This window comes from Cebus imitator, unplaced genomic scaffold (assembly GCF_001604975.1).
Source record: "Cebus imitator isolate Cc_AM_T3 unplaced genomic scaffold, Cebus_imitator-1.0 Scaffold290, whole genome shotgun sequence".
Lineage (NCBI taxonomy): Eukaryota > Metazoa > Chordata > Mammalia > Primates > Cebidae > Cebus > Cebus imitator.
In genome coordinates, this window is record NW_016107605.1 from 801,757 (window position 1) to 819,704 (window position 17,948).

The window sequence follows — 17,948 nt, forward strand, 5'->3', positions numbered from 1 at the left end:
CGCGATCTTGGCTCACCGCAACCTCCACCTCCTGGGTTCAGGCAATTCTCCTGCCTCAGCCTCCTGAGTAGCTGGGATTACAGGCACGCACCACCATGCCCAGCTAATTTTTTCTATTTTTAGTAGAGATGGGGTTTCACTGTGTTGACCAGGATGGTCTCGATCTCTTGACCTCGTGATCCACCCACCTCGGCCTCCCAAAGTGCTGGGATTACAGGCTTAAGCCACTGCACCCGGCCACCATGAACATTTTATTCAAATAAGTAAAAGGAATATCTTTGAAGCTTAATTGATTGGTTTGGCATAAACCTGCCAGCCATTTTTTGACACTGCCCCATCCTCGACTCTCTTTCCTATCCCTGACCTCATCTCATTTCTGGCATTCATCTCCTTCCTCCTTTTCCTTGTGATTAAAATGAGAAATAAGAAATTGGTACAGGTGATCAGAAACAGGTCAATTAACTAGGGCTATTGTTTTAAAACAAAAAATGCCAAATGTTTTCATAGACTTATTCTGTCTTTTTAGAGACAGTGAACATCTACGAAATGATTTGGTAGTTTCTGCTATTGTGTGAAAACAAACAGAAAGCTTAATTATACTTTTACATTTTGTAGCTCCTAAATCCCAGGTAATATAATAGTATTAAAGACCAAAACCTTTCCCCTTAATCCTTTTTTCCTTTGATATTTATATAGAATAAGTCCCATAACATGGTGATTCACTTTATAGATGAAAACAATAATAGCATATATTTCCTTCTATAATAAGCGTTAGCACATTTAGCATTTTCTGCTTGCCAGACACTATTCTATATACACACTAATTTTATCAGTATAATAATCCTTAAGTTTAATGTTATTCTTGTCCTTATTTTGCAGGTGAGGAAACTGATGAACAGCCAAGTTTAAACGTAGCTTGACCAAATTACATAGCTAGTAAATATTGGAGATGGGATTTGGACTCAGGCAATGTGGCTACAGAGTCCAGTTTTAACAACTATGCTATGTTGCCTCCCATAAAACACACTAAGTTAAAAATTAAAATATTAGAAAATCACCTTAACCATTGATGGGCATTACCATGAATGTAACAGACTGAAGGCAAGGGTTAAATATAGGTGATAGGTTGTTGGGAGGTCCATCGGCAGTGATTTGCTCACACATAGCAGCCTCAAGGAGTACAGCCTAAATCTCTGTCCCAGTAAAATAAAAAAATATATACACTACATTACATAGATTTCAGGGGTCATGACAAGTGGTTGAAATGGCCCCGGTAGCCTACAGTCCCTGGTTTTCTTTCTTGAGATATTATTACTTCTTTCTGTCTGTTATTCCCATTACCTCTCCTCCCTTTTCCCATCTCTCTGGGTTCTGAACACTACACTCCAACCCAGCCATTCTATGTGCCGTGCTACATGGGAGACTGCACTTTGATGTTTATTTATAACAAATGGAACTTTTATCTGAGAGTCTTAGCTTTAGACACAATCATTTTATTTCTAACATTCAAATTTAGTGCTGCAATAGAGTAGATTGAAATGAATACAGACTTGAAAAATAAATTTTGTCTGCATCCCAGGACTGCCACTGATTAGCCAAGTAGTCTTCAGTAGGTGATTTTGCTGGTCTGAGTTTCTTTTCTCTTCATTAAAATAAAATTGTGGCATTGGTCACACGGTAATGAATAGAAAACCAGATGTTTTAGACAACATTTGGCACATAGCAGATGTTCATTGAATGCCATTTTTTCTTTCCTTCTCCTTTTACAAATAATTATATTTTATAAAAATCTACCTTTTCATTTACTTATTTTTTTTACTGTTCTGAAGGTACATGAGTACCTTTTCAGTTTTTTAATTAAAAAATTACAGTACTTTCCAGATAACATCAACTGAAAGGATTATGGTAAGTTCTTTCTTAGACCTGCTGACAGTATTACTTTGCAGAGTCTCATCCATAATGTTCTTTTACCAGGAAGAAACATAAAATACATACACACATAAACTCTCTGTGTATAGTTGCTATTGTTTCAAGTTGTTATTTAACTCCTAAGACAGAGTTTATTTACTCTTAGTGACAGATCTTTGTGGTAGGTTTTGGGGGTCATGGTATAACTTCCTAGGATTAAATAATTTAGCTCCATAAGAATAGAGCTAAATTACAAGAGTAAGGGAATTCTACTATCAGAATTCTCTTACTTGTAATTCTGTATTAGATAAAAAAGAAAAAAGTAATTATCATGGAAGCAACCAAAAATGATGAGTTGAAAAGAGATACTGACTCAAGCAAGGACATACTGTTCTTCTACTATTCAAACATGAAACTTTAATTAGGCAAAGTTCTCCCTCTGGGTGTTACTTTCTCTTGTAAAATGTCATTCTAAAGTTTTGAGGACCCTATAAAAGTCCTTGGAAAATCAGCTAGTGAATAATCAGGGAGTAATCATCTTGAGTAATTAGTATCCTGAGGAACTTTGGGATTCAAGTTTGAAAAAGGTATTGCTCCATGAAAGAGAGAAAATGTTTGTCTGACATTGTATATACTTGTCTCATTTCCGTTCCCCTTGTTCTGTATTATTCAGAGTAGCCTAACTGCTATTATAACATCAAAATGTCCTAATAGCTTAACACAATAATGTTTATTCCACTCTCACATAAAACTATATTTTTGTCTCATTTCTGTTCCCCTTGTTCTGTATTATTCAGAGTAGCCTAACTGCTATTATAACATCAAAATGTCTTAATAGCTTAACACAATAATGTTTATTCCACTATCACATAAAAGTCCAGGTGGATCGTGGGGTGGTGTGCTATGTACCACATAGTTGTTCAAGGACCCAGGTACCTTCTGTCTACAAGATATCCTGTCACCTAAGGCTCCAGAGCCCGCTGCAGGAATAATTGCATCCAGATATCCAACAACAGAAAGGAATGAGAATAGATTTCATAGTAGACTTCTGGGGCTGAGACAGAAATTGACACACATCACTCCCACCCACGTTCTAGAATTCAGATACAAAGGTTCAGGTAACTGCAAAGAAAGCTGGGAAATGTATTCTATTTGGTCCAGGAAAGAAAAGAAAACAGAGTTTTGTGAACTCACAACACTGCCTTTGCACATCATCTCAGGGGTGCTAAAATCCTATATTTTATTTATTTTCCTTTCAGCAACAAAAGGCTGTATTCCTTGTGAAAGGAAATTTTGGATGTCACCAAGTAGATGGAAAAAATTGAGGAAGAACTGAGGCACTTCACTGATACAGCTGTAATTACATGACATATACCCTGCCTGGGCACGAGACCAATTTTATTTCTTATTTTGAGATTGTCACAATCTAGAGGATCTATTATTAAAAACAAAAAGTACAAGAATTCAACTTGCATAATAATAGTATTTCATATTCAATGTTGCATTTGCTTATGAAACAAGGATAGAGCGTATTTCCAAGAAATTTTGGGGGATCAACCTGGGAGAATATTACTGTTGCTATTGCTGCTGCTATTGGTGGTGGTGGTACGTGTGCATGTGTGTGTGTGCGGGGGGGGGGGGGGGGGGGGGGGGGGGGGGGGGGGGGGGGGAGAGAGAGAGAGAGGGAGGGAGGGATGGAGAGAGAGATAATTTGAGGAAATTATCTTCCTCAAATTCAAAACTAAGTTTCTAAAAAATTCCTAGACATAATTTTTTTTCTGTTTTTCAGTCCTCAAATATCCCAACTTGCCTTTTACCTGTTAGTCTTGTAAAAAATCCTAGACAGATTTTAGAATTCATAGAATCATTTCGTGGTGGGCAAAAAACAACAAAAAAACAAAAAAACCACCCACAAAAAACCACGAAACCCATGAATGGAATCAAAGGTAGAATTAGAATGAAGAATTTCTTTGGCATAGAGGTCAGCAAGCCAAATAATTTTGATTTTTGTCTTTAGCAAAACAGGTAATTTTGTCCATGACTTTAAAACTCTGAAGATTTAATATTTTTGTGAGATTTTGTACTGAAAACATACATAATAACAAACATTATTGTGTTACTATGTGCTTACAATGATCCAGGCACTGTTGCAATTGCCTGCTTTTCTTACTCACTTCTCATACCCAGCACTGAGCTGCACACCTTTCACACTGCACAGATGTAAGGGCTGCCATTCACAGCACGGATATGCCCATAATTGTGCACATCACATCATATGCTGCTTTGCATGCCCACTCTGCTCCTAAAATCTATTATCTTTGTCCAATAAATAAGAAAACAGAATTTTAGATGCACAACACTTTTTTAACTTTTCTCCAACATATAAGAATACAGGTCAGTTTCAACTGAATAGCAAGGAGTTTAAATTCATGTTTTCAGAGCCAATTAAAAATAGAACACACAGTGAAAGCATCATTATAGGTTTTATGTCAGTATGCATCTTAAAGCACTGAAATTCGATGGGTACTTCAGAATCAGTGGAATGTTTATATATTGCTAAGAAATATACAGAAACAAGATATTCCCAGTCATTGTTCTCAGTGGGTCTGATTAAAACATTATTCTCTGTCTACCTGAACCAATCCCAAATATTATAAAATAAATAACCCTTTTTTGTTGGAATTTCTTTCATCAGCAATCTGGCATTTATCTTTTTCTTTTCCTTTTTTTCCCCCATTATACTTGAGTGTGAAAAGATAGACCTAAGGGGGAAAATCACTAATGTTTTTTCCCCCAGTTGGACTTTTGGTTCATAGAGACATGTAACCTAGTTGTGGCGGTCCATGACTGACCTTCCAATGTTCTCTAGAACCAACACAAATAGCCATTAAAGTTAGCTAAGAACAATGACCATCTAGTGTTCTCTAGAACCAACAAAAATAACCATTAATGTTAGCTGAAAACTGTGGTTTCTAGGTAGAAGTTCTCCTAAGGACTTCAGCCTATTTTTTGATCAAGTTTGTTTGCTGTAACATCTAAGGAGCATCACTATCCAAGAAACAGTGCCAGTCTCCTCTGCTCTTTCTTCCAATGGCAAGTAAATTCTTGCATCACCCTAAAGAGAAAACTGGGGTTGTTAGTTTCATACATTCTAATTCTTACTGTTCCCTCTACAACCCATGACTGGCATCACTCTTGTATCACTTATTCTACTAATTTTTCTTCATGTAATTCTTGCATTAGTTTCTCATTGCTGCTACAACAAATTATTAACCAACTTGTTGACAATACAAATTTATTATTTGGTATTTCTGGAACTGAGAAGTCCCAAGTAAGTGTCACTAGGCTAAAGTGGGGGTGAGGGTCAGCAGGTCTGATTCCTTCTAGAAGCTCTGAGAGGCGAATCCATTCTCTCACCATTTTCAGCTTCTAGAGGCTGCCTGTATTACTTGGCTCGTGGCTTCTTCTTTCACCCAAACATATCACTGTAATGTGTGCTTTATGCACATTTATGACCTTCTCCTTTCTATTCTCCTGTGCTCTTGAAAAGACTCCTGTAATATCATTGGACCAACTCAGATGATTTACAATAACCTCTCCATCTCAAATCCTCTCTTCACAGGTTTTGGGAATTAGAAGGCGGACATCATGGAGAATCATTATTCAGCCTACAAAGTCCTCAGGAGTCACTACAAAGTAGTCAGAATCAGGTCCTGTGAGGAAGCTACTGGTTTTCCTGCATTTAAATCAAATCAATCTGTAGGGATAAACTGATGGAGTTATGGTGATTATTTCTCCAGATTACTAGTTATTTTTTAACATGACCTATATTATTCCAACTTCCAGTCAAAGGGTCAGGTTCTTGATTCTTAATGACTTGCTAGCTGTATGCTCCTTTACTTACAATTCATATCCAAGTGGGGTGGCCTGGAAAAATTTGGAGACCTGGGAGAACCAGAATTACCTGGGAAGACATTTTATGTATCTGATGCTACTCTCCTTCCCCCATACACCACACATTAAGTTTAACCTGTCTTTTTCCTCTCCTGGTGCTACACATTATACACTTCCTGAAAGCACAGCAGACTCTGGCATGGGGCAAGAGAAAGAAGGAAACCTCTTCTAGGGTAGAGGAGAACATTTTTTTTCAGGTGATTATTATATGTACTCATTTCTTCTTTGACATCCATGGGCCTTGAAAACCCTAGAACATGTTTTCATAAGACATTCAAATACTATATAAGTACTGCATACTTAAAGCGTCACTTAGGGATGACATTATGGTTAAAACTACTTAGTAATCCCCTTAAAAGCAATTGGTTATTGAAACTGAGATGTGGCATAATCTTCTTAGTGGTGACTCTCCAGACTCATATGAGTAGTAAGAATTCACAAGAAAGGCCATTTTTATCTTCCCTCATACATGGGAAAGTTACCCTGGCAATGTCCTCCTCACTGGTACCCCCAGCAGCCCCCTCCGCCACCGCAAACCAAAAGACTGTAAGTCACTATTCATTGACACTTTCTCTGGACATAATGGGAAATCCGTGCTCAGCACCAACATTTGAAAACAGGTCTTTTCTTGCCTTCCCCATATTACTTCTCTGAGTGTGCACATTAATCAAAGCCAGTGTACTGTAAATAGAATCACACTCTCTGACTGTGGGAGTCCCCCTCTTTCCTGCTGGCAGTGGCCTCAGCATTAATCATGTACACGATTCTTACAGAGCCTGGGCATTTTTTCCAGCTTCCCTTTAAACCACCATGACATACTGGCTGCCTCTGCTCCTTTCATATCAGACCAAATTTTATGAGCTCAGAAAATAATCATTTTCCATTTAGGAAAATAATATAATTTAGCCATTATTGTTAGCATTTGACCTTCTCAAAGCCTACCAATTTACTTCTTATTCTGATCACGGCATAATATTATTCTAAGGTCCAGATGAAGAAACACACAGAGGTGAAAGAGCCACTAACTTAGTCAAGACCAATCACAGCTAATAGATTCAAGACAGAGTTAGTTCAAGGGTCTGACTTGCCACCAGTCTGAGGCCTTGTTGTTTCTGAGATGACAAGTTCTTTGGCAGCTGATCTTTGGCATGCTCTCCACCCACAACTATTCTAATCTAGTATAGCTACAGGCCATTAAATTTTAGGACACTGTAAAGCTTGCTATTTTCAATCAGCTTATTCAGACTGAGTATGGCTTGAGACATACTGAGTTATACAGCTGGTTTTCATGTTAATGTGTCATTTTTGCTGCTCTCAATTGATTTACATGCTTTATTGAATTACTATATTGGGCAGTGACCCAAAGTCAATTTTTAAAGGGTACGATTTAAAAATTTTAAATAATCAGCTCGAGTTCAGATGCACATATTATTTACAAAAATTTCTCCATCCATCAGATTACTTCATCACTCAGGTATTAAGCCTAGTACCCATTAGTTATTGTTCCTGATCCTCTTCCGCCTCCTACCCTCTACCCTTCATCAGGCTTAACATCCAATTATTTATATTGCAAAATGACACAACATAATGCCTCTTCAATTAACAAATGTTAAAGCAAAATCATTGTAGCATGGTAGTTATTAGGTACCATAAGCTATGAGTGATCCTTCCTCTCATGTGTGTATGTCCTTGCCTTAAAAAATTTTTGCCTCAGGACAAAATAGACTCATGCCATATCTAAATATTTGAACATGGCTTTGTATTGGGTAGCTCCGTCTAGAGGGTCTTATGTTGGTGTCATACTGAAAGGAATACTGGCCAGGCTTTCAGATCCCCCTCTCTTCCTCCCTCCCTCCTTTCCTTTTTCCCTCCTTCCCTTCTTCCTTCTTTCCCTTCCTTTCCTTCCTTCCTCCTCCTTCCCTCACTCCCTTCCTTCCTACCTCCCCTCCTTCCTTCCTAGGTGTGCATATTGTGGTGCTGCCCAGCAATGTGCCTTAAGTCACAGTGCCAGGATGTGTTAGGCCACAGCCTTTTTCTACAAAAGATCTATTTCATTTAAGGTCTGCCAGCTGTCTTTCTGAAAACAGGCCTCAAAGTTTTCCCCAAATACTTCTGAAAATGATATGATGGCTTTTGAGCATATTGAACTGGGGCGAGAAGGCTGGTTTTCTCTACTGCCTAGAACTGCTCCCCAAACCCTAGTGTTTCTTTTTTGAAAACATTCATTGAAACATGAGACACTGAGTCTCAATTAAGTGGGGTTATTCAGGAAGAAAAGATAGAAAATGAGAAAAACAACAACCATGTGACAGGAAGGTTGCTCTGAATATAATACAAATCCTTTGCAGCTTTCAGGAGGAAACTCATAGAATATGTTTTGGTGGTTTACACACTAGCGTTGAGTAAGTTTTTGCCTCTTAATATGAAAAAAAGATGACATTTTCCCAGAAGGCTGAAATCATTAAGACTGTGCCTGCTCCATGGGATCAGTTCCAAGAATTCTAATATGTTTACGCCGGAAGCTGGCATCCCAAAGGGGTCCCTATTCACATTGAGCCTTTGGTTTCTTAAATAGCAAAACATTCATAGCTTTAGCCAGAAAGGTTGCTTTGGGGCTTTTATTTTATTCTCTGTCCAGAATAGAGTCTTTACATGCTTTATCTTCATTCTCTATATGTCTATATTTATTTATGTTATACCTGCATTATCATGCTACTAAGTTATGTATAAGACATATATAGAAATATACATTTTAAAGAGATAAAGTAAAAATGAAAGAAACTATTTTAAATATCTTGCTAATGATAATGTCATTAAAAACAATCTCAAGATGCAATAATCCCTCAAGAGAAATGTATAAATGAGTATTAGAGGATGCAAATCTGCATGTCAAGTAGTCTTCTTGATACTAATTTTACTGGCCTAGTTATTGTCAGTTTTGACTGGATAACCACTGATTTTATTTTGTAATGTTGCTGACTACCATCTCCTTCTAAGAATAAGAGAATTTCCAATTCTGACATCTTCTTGCTCCGTTTAGGCTTCCCTTTTAATGATCCTTAATCCATAGTTTATTTTATAAAAAATATAAAACAGTGGGTCACACTTAAGGAGAGTTAGACGAGTTAAAACTAAATCATATATTTCATAAATCCAGGTCTGCATTGATTGTGATAATGTTGAAAGCTGCTATTAAACAAGTGATGGCACCACAAACAACCCTTTCATCAAGTTCTCTTGTCTGGGATATACACAGGAGAGTGTCAATGCCAATCATACAGTAAATCCTGGGAAGGCTCCAATTTTTACGCTTTAGATAACAAATATAAAGAAACTTTCTAATATTTTCTTTTCAGTCTCCAAAAGAACATCTTATAGCCCCATTTTGGAGGCTAATATTTAAAGCCATAACCCCAATGTTATTTTTTCCAGATTATCTTTACTGTTGCCCAAAGCAGGATAGAAACCTTTGATTTCTCTGAACATTTCCATCATATTAACCATACCTCTTTTGATATTTTCACCCCTTTCTACTTTAGGGTTATGTATATACATATCTTTTTTTTTTTTTTTTTTTTTTTTTTTGAGACGGAGTTTCACTCTTGTTACCCAGGCTGGAGTGCAATGGCGCGATCTCGGCTCACCGCAACCTCCGCCTCCTGGGTTCAGGCAATTCTCCTGCCTCAGCCTCCTGAGTAGCTGGGATTACAGGCACGCACCACCATGCCCAGCTAATTTTTTGTAGTTTTAGTAGAGACGGGGTTTCACCATGTTGACCAGGATGGTCTCGATCTCTTGACCTCGTGATCCACCCGCCTCGGCCTCCCAAAGTGCTGGGATTACAGGCTTGAGCCACCGCGCCCGGCTGTATATACATATCTTAGTTCTTGAACAAGATTGTAAGCATGTTGAAGACATGGTCCATGGCTGCCTCATGCTTGGTTTTCCCAGAGAATCTGGAGACAGAACAGTAGAAAGACTAGCCGTAGAGTTACATATCACAGTTCTTCCAAAAATATACATGTCAAGAGATTAATTAATCAATTCCTTTATCTAAGTTGTAAATAGCTTCATGGTTTTGACTTTTATTTTGTATTCTTGGTTCTATTAGCTATTTGCAAACAAAAGATTATGAAAAAGCATGTGAGAAGTGATGGAAGGAAGGAAAAAGTATTCTTTGTTTTTTAAGGTTCTAAGATCAATGGCCTTTATTTTGAACCTTAAAAAAGGTTTATTCATTCATTGCCTGTCATTTCTGAAACCAAAATGGGCAGTGAATTATTATCCTAAAACATTTTTCATTCTAAACTTTTTAACATGCAGCTACCTTCAACATGTTACTGTCATTTACAATGTATCCTCCTTCCCCTTTGCTAAGTCAGTTCCAAAGAGCAACTGTGAATGACCATAAGGACTTATTTTTATTGCCCCTCATTTCAGATGCTGGATATTAGAGAAGGAAGTATTACGTAAGTTAGAGAATAACTAAAAAGAAGTTTATTCTTGTGAGCACAGATGCTATAGTACAGATAACAGGAATTATTTTTAGGGGCTTTTTAGACCAACAAGAAACTAAAGGTGAAAGGGGAATTCAAATTGAAAACCGGAAAACATGGTTACAAATAATAATAATAAAAGATCAAAAGAATAAAGAGCGGCCTATTTCTAAACATAGCTATTACTTTAGAAACATGGAAAATAATAGCTGAAGGGCTGGGAATTATAGATTCTACTCTGACTTCTAAGAGCTGAGCTTGAGCATCCTTTACAGCAACCAATTTTCCACACACTCAAGATGGCTCCCAAGGATCACTGAAGTAATTTTCCTTTCAAAGGTTATGTTCAGATTATTATGCCATGTACATGATAACTAACTGTAGGGAAAGTGTGTCAGGCCAGGCTTGGTGAAAACTGCAGAGGTTTCAGCTGTGACACACTGTACAAAATCTAAGGGGTCAGTCAAGTCGTATGTATGCATGGTAAGGCCACCACCACCAGAAGGTGGTCTTGTACTAGAGCTTGCGTCTTGAAAACCAGAGTTAACCATGTTAACCAACTAAGAAGAGATTCTTAGTAAGATAAGCCTATGTTCTTGCTGCAGTTTCTACTTTAGCAGTGAATAGGTGAATGTCACCCTGTCTCTGGCATTTATGGTCACCCGTTTCCATGGGATGACATCTCATTCTGGCTAATCCTTTGTTGGTTTGAAACGTACAATCCTACCGCATCCCTCACATCACCTAGTCTATTGCTTTGAAATGAATGAAACCTCAATTTCGAGATTTCAGCCTATCTGTGGTCACCATAGATGCTACTCCCAATTCCCCTTTAAAGCAATTATTTCTCTCTTGTTGGTTCTGCTCCCTTTTCTCTTCTTCCCTCTTGGCCACGTTCTCCTCCTGTAGCCTCATTTTGTATATTTTTTCTTCCTTTCTTTTCTTTCTCTTGTTTCTTTTTTATTCTTTGCCTTTTCTCTTTCTCTCCTCCCTTTTTTCCCTCTATTCTCCTGCTAGTTCAAACTAGAGACACTTGTTACTGTTACATGTGAATTGGACAGATGGCTGCTCCTTGGCTTTGCAGAAGTTTTAATGCTACCCATACTGGTAAGTTTTAATTGTATGGTATTTTACAACCTAAACAAATTTCCCACATATAATGCGTTTTTGATGTACATAGCAAGCCTGGAGTACAGGATTGGTGGAGATTATTAGCCCCAATTACAAAAGAAAACATTGATGTGCATGCAAGACTGTGGCTTGATCAAGTTCAAACTGTCAGAAATTTGTAGAGCAGGGATCAGTCATGCCTGGCAGTTCTTATTCTTGTCCCATGTTTATACTATTCCAGTTTGTCACTTTCATTTATTCTTTTCAGGGCCAAAAACCAACACACAGCAACTCTCCTTCTCTTTTTTTAATTTTAAAAGAGTCTAGTTTACTAAGACACTCAAGAAAAAGTGGTATCACTTCCATGAAGCATTTTAACTCATACACTTAACAGTTGTTGATAATTTGTTATGTGTGTGTCACTTTGCTATGCAGCATGATAGATTAAAAAAAGAATAAGGCATGGCCCCTGCTCTCTGCCACACAGAATGACTGGATGAAAATGATACCCCAATGGAAAGATCATTTTGGGAAAAGACTGTCTTCCCTATTAGATATTAAGCTTCATGGATGCAAAATTTAAAAAGTGGTTTATTCAGCCATCTATGTATTAATTTATTCATTAAATTTATTTATTGTGAATTTTTACCAGAGACTAGGAGTTTTCCTAGGTATTTGCACTCATAAAGCTTGAAATCAAATAGAGAAAACAGTAAAGTTAAAAAAAAAATGAACATGTAAACAAATAAATGGTAATTGATAGTTTTAGATGATAATAGATATAAGATGAAAATAAAACTGGGTCATATGATAAAATACTGACTTGGGGTGGGGAGAATATTAGTTGAAGGAAAGAATAATGTCTGAATCCAGTTTGTAATTGAAAGCAGAAGGTCTCTAATAACAATAAGTGAAGAATAACGAGAAGGGCAACTGTTATACTTAAAGTCAAGTTGGAGTTGTAAAAATCTGATCCATAGAGATTTCCCAAAGGAGCTAATTTCTCTCTTCAGTAAGTACCATAAACCATACATAATTATATTAAAGGATAAAACTAAGTAAAATGATACAACTGGATAAAAAATACATAATCATAGCTAATCAGAATGGGCATGAATCAGGATATTTTATAATTACAAATGCCTTTGACCTATACAATGATAGAAACTAATAGTTGAATGGAAACTTGATGGTCAAAGAGTCTGGGGTCTCTCAACTGTAGAAATAATTTCTACAAACTCCATGACAAATAGCTGTCTAATTTCTCACTGCACATTTCCACATTAGGGGCCTATAACTCCATGAGATAGTTTTTGTTTGTTGTTTTGCTGGATTGACAGCTTTAACTGTCAGCTATTTGTTTAAATTCAACAAAAATCTGCGGAATTCCTAAAATTGGTCCTATATCTATTCTCTGGAACAATGCAGAATGCATTGGTTACAGTGTATCGTCTATTGGCTGTTGTCGCCCAGGCTCTCATGCAATGGCACCATCTTGGCTCACTGCAACCTCCATTTCCCAGGTTCAACAAATTCTCCTGCCTATGCCTCCTGAGTAGGCTGGTCTGTTTTGGCCAGGCTGATCTTGAATTCCTGACCTCAGGTGATCCGCCCACCTTGGGCTCTCAAAATGCTGGAATTACAGGTGTGAGCCACCATACCTGGCCTCAATGTTTCTTTTTTTACATACTGTGTAAATATATTATTTTCATGAAACATAATCCCGAAGGAAAGAGAGTATATTAATTTAAATAGTTTAGCATATTACACCAACTATTGTATTCAAAATATGCCTTTTGTCAAAAACTGTAAGTCTGTATAAGTTACATATGAGTATCATAAAATTATATGTACGGATCTGAACTATTGCAAATTTTAAAATAGTAGATGCTAAAGCATATGCATGATCTTGACTTGCAATGTTCCATGCAGTAGCCCCTAGTCACATGTGCATATTTTATGCACACATACACACATAACACACTAGTATTTTGCTAACACACTTTTAACTGATAATTTCAAATGTTTGTGCAAGAGGCTTTGATTTCAATGAAAATATTTTGGTCGTTTGAAATAGAAACTATCTTTCTATTGATAGAAATTATTGCAACAATTGAATTTTATTAAAACAAATAGGACAAATGTTGTAAAGTTTAATTTAGGCACCACATTGTAGAGAAATATGACTAAAATTTTTAAATTTAGATTTTGTGTTAGCTGTGTTCCTACAACATCTGTTATGCTATTATGACAGGTGTTTATTAATATGGATGTCTAATCAAATCTCTTGGTTGCTAATAGCTTGGCAATTCAACATCTAAATATTGTCAAAATCCTTGATTATATGTTGAAAATTGTGGATAATTGATTCAAAGCTGTTTGCCTTGACTAGATTAAAAAACTAAAACCTGTCAAGTGTATTAACTTTCCTACAGAACCTCAACATTCTCCTGAAATTTCTAAAATGTTCCAGTAACAGAACTTGTGAAGGAATAAAGTCTTCTACAAGCCAATGTATGTCTTGATCCAAGTTTCCTCAGACCCTTCATTATATGAATAATATATATTTTTTAATTTTTGTCATGGATTAGGAGTGAATGAACAGAGGGGGAGTAACAAAGTAAAACAGCCCTACACTACATACAAAAAATGCCCTATAAAAAAGTTTTTTGGGTGCATGTAAGCTCATATTTTTCAAATTAAACTTTCCTGAAACTATTTAATAATTTCGGAATAGTAGAAGCCTGAAAGAAGCAATGTGGTGGTCTTCAGCAATTTGGTTAAATAGCTTTAATGGGTGCCACTTTCTTTTCATCTCAGTCACTGAGCTGGAATTTCCTTTTGAGTACACAAAGGCATTACATAAATCTCTAGGAAAGTTCTGTGGTAATAGTATTAAATGGAAATCTTTAAAATTCTTTTATTTTTATTTATTTATTTTTTGACTTTGAGTTCTGGAGTACACGTGCAGATCGTGCAGGATTGTTACATAGGTATACGCATGCCATGGTGGTTTGCTACCTCCATCCCCCATCACCTACATTAGGTAATTCTCCTAATGTTATCACTCCCCAATCCCCACACTCCCTGCTATCCCTTCCCTAGCCCCACCCCAACAGGCTCCAGTGTCTGATGTTCCCCTCCCTACATCCACATGTTCTCGTTGTTCAACACCCACTTATGAGTGAGAACATGTGGTGTTTGGTTTTCTGTTCTTGTGTCAGTTTGCTGAGAATGATGGTTTCCAGCTTCATCCATGTCCCCACAAAGAACATGAACTCATCCTCTTTTATGGTTGCATAGTATTCCATGGTGTATATATGCTATATTTTCTTTATCCCATCTACCATTGATGGGCATTTGGGATGGTTCCAGTTTTTGCTATTGTAAATAGTGCTACAATGAACATACGTGTGCATGTATCTTTATAATCTTTATAATAGAATGATTTATAATCCTTTGGTACATACCCAGTAATAGGGTTGCTGGGTCAAATGGTATTTCTATTTCTAGATCCTTGAGGAATTGCCATACTGTCTTCCACATGGGTTGAACTAATTTACATTCCCATCAACAGTGTAAAAGTGTTCCTATTTCTCCACATTCTCTCCAGCATCTGTTGTCTCCAGAATTTTTAATGATTGTCATTCTAACTGGCATGAGATGGTATATCAATATGGTTTTGATTTGCATTTCTCTAATGACAAGAGATGATGATTGTTTTTTTCATGTTTGTTGGCTGCATAAACATCTTCTTTTGAAAAGTGTCTGTTCATATCCTTCATTCATTTTCTGATGGGGTTTTTTCTTATAAATCTGTTTAAGTTCTTTGTAGATTTTGGATATTAGCCCTTTGTCAAATGGGTAGATTGCAAAAATTTTTTCCCATTCTGTTGGTTGCCAATTCAGTCCAATGATAGTTTCTTTGGCTGTGCAGAAGCTCTGAAGTTTAATTAGATTCCATTTGTCTATTTTGGTATTTGTCGTCATTGCTTTTGGTGTTTTAGTCATGAAGTCCTTGCCTATGCCTATGTCCTGAATGGTATTGCCTAGGTTTTCTTCCAGGGTTTTTATGGTGTTAGGTCTTATGTTTAAATCTTTAATCCATCTGGGGTTAATTTTTGTATAAGGTATAAGGTAGGGCCCCAGTTTCAGCTTTCTGCACATGGCTAGCCAGTTTTCCCAATATCATTTATTAAACAGGGAATCCTTTCCCCATTGCTTGTCTTTTCAGGTTTGTCAAACATCAGATGTTTGTAGATGTGTGGCATTACTTCTGAGGCCTAAGTTCTGTTTTGTTGGTCTATAACTCTGTTTTGGTACGAGTGTCATGCTGTTTTGATTACTGTAGCCTTGTAGTATAGTTTGAAGTCAGGTAGAATGATGCCTCCAGCTTTGTTCTTTTTGCTTAGGATTGTCTTGGCTATGTGGGCTCTCTCTTAGTTCCGTATGAAGTTTAAGGTGTTTCTTTCCAGTTCTGTGACGGTCAATGGTAGTTTGGTGGGCTAGCACTGAATCTATAAATTACTTTGGGCATCATGGCCATTTTCACAATATTGATTCTTCCTAACCATGAGCATGGAATGTTTTTCCATCTGTTTGTCTCCTCTATTATTTCCTTGAGCAGTGGTTCATAGTTCACCTTGAAGAGGTCCTTCACATCCCTTGTTAGTTGTAATCCTAGGTATTTTATTCTCTTTGTAGCAATTGTGAATGGCATTTCGATCTTGTTTGGCTCTCTTTAAAAGTCTATTATTGGTGTATAGGAATGCTTGTGATTTTTGCACATTGATTTTGTATCCTGAGACTTTGCTGAAGTTGCCTATCAGCTTAAGGAGATTTTGGGCTGAGATGATGGGGTCTTCTAAATATACAGTCATATCATCTGCAAGTAGAGACAATTTGACTTCCTCCTTTCCTATTTGAATGCCCTTTATTTCTTTTTCTTGCTTGATTGCTCTGGCTATAACTTCCAATTCTATGCTGAACAGGAGTGGTGAGAGAGTGTACCCTTGTGTAATGCCAGTTGTCAAAGGCAATGCTTCCAATTTTTGCCCATTCAGTATGATATTGGCTGTGAGTTTGTCATAAATAGCTTTTATTATTTTGAGATACATTCTGTCAATACCTAGTTTATCGAGAGTTTTTAGCATAAAGGGCTGTTGAAATTTGTCAAAGGCCTTCTCTGCATCTATTGAGATAATCATGTTGTTTTTGTCTTTGGTTCTATTTATGTGATAGATTATGTTTATAGATTTGTGTACGTTGAACCAGCCTTGCATCCCCAGGATGAAGCCTACTTGATCGTGATGGATAAGCTTCGTGATGTGCTGTTGCTTTTGGTTTGCCAGTATTTTATTGAAGATTTTTGCATCAGTGTTCATCATGGATATTGGCCTGAAGTTTTTCCTGCCAGGTTTTGGTGTCATGGTGATATAGCTGTGAACATTTGGCTGACTTTCAAAATGGCAGTGAGTTCGTCAATTAGGACAAGTGGCTTCCGGAGACTAAAGAACCTTTAAACTTTTATTGTCAACAGGCACATTTAGGAATGGATCATCCTAAATATTACTTAGTCATGTTGCCAAACAGAACTCTTGTTAACTGACAAAATGCTATGCATTGAAATTTCTGGTTTGGCAACTGAGAAAATCGGTTTTGTTTACAGTGACAGTTCAGAATAACAAACTTATTAATATTGAGGTTAGAGTCTGTTAATGGGCTGTTTTACACTAATCATCTGAAGAACAATTCATTTTCTCACCGAGATATACATGATTTGTTTTCATATCCTATAAGGCCTCCTTTATGTTTATGGAAATTTGTTGTCTTACTGAGGTATAAGAAAGCCCGTGAGCTTGGAAGATACTACCTTTTGCATCATCTTAATTATTTGACCATAAAAGAAAATGATTGTTCCTATAGAGGTCTCCTCAACTTCAGCCAGAAGCGAATGTGACATGATCCAATCTCTATCATATTAGACAACTTACAAAGGACATACGTACCCATAGCCATGAGGCACAAGTGCATATCTAATTCTGTATGAGGATATAGCTCAGATACTTACATACATACACACAATATTTTATTGGCTGACAAGGAATAAGTAAAGATGTATCTAGTATATAAAATGACTAATTTTGAATCAGGAGAACTATTTGTATTTACTACTTTTTAGTTTAGTTTTATTAAGTTAAGCATTGTACTACTTAATTTGTTTTTGAAGTCTGCATACAAACTATCATGCCCAAACACATACACATCTTTTGATACTATTCAGGTGAACAATGTGAAAGCCTTGTAAATATTTGTCTTAATATACATTGAGTATTTATTTTGAGAAAAATAATATCACCCCCAGATAGACATTCAGATTGCTTCATGAGCACAATTATGACTTCTGTTTTACTAGTCATTCTTTTTTTTTTTTTTTTTTTTTTTTTTATTTTTGTGATAAGTTCCAGTTTCAGTTCATTT

At 36.7% G+C, this 17,948-nt stretch overlaps 1 protein-coding gene and 1 long non-coding RNA gene across 4 annotated transcripts in view; both read right to left on the reverse strand.

Annotated features, from left to right (window-relative positions):
* Positions 1 to 10,201, reverse strand: part of LOC108285096 — a 19,182-nt gene extending 8,981 nt beyond the window's left edge. Inside the window, exon 1 of the long non-coding RNA XR_001817444.2 lies at positions 10,190 to 10,201. This is a non-coding gene — a long non-coding RNA (uncharacterized LOC108285096). The remainder of the gene's footprint in view (positions 1 to 10,189) is intronic.
* The window catches only part of CTNNA3 (catenin alpha 3), a 1,771,160-nt gene that overhangs the window by 87,742 nt on the left and 1,665,470 nt on the right, over positions 1 to 17,948 (reverse strand). The window lies entirely within an intron of this gene.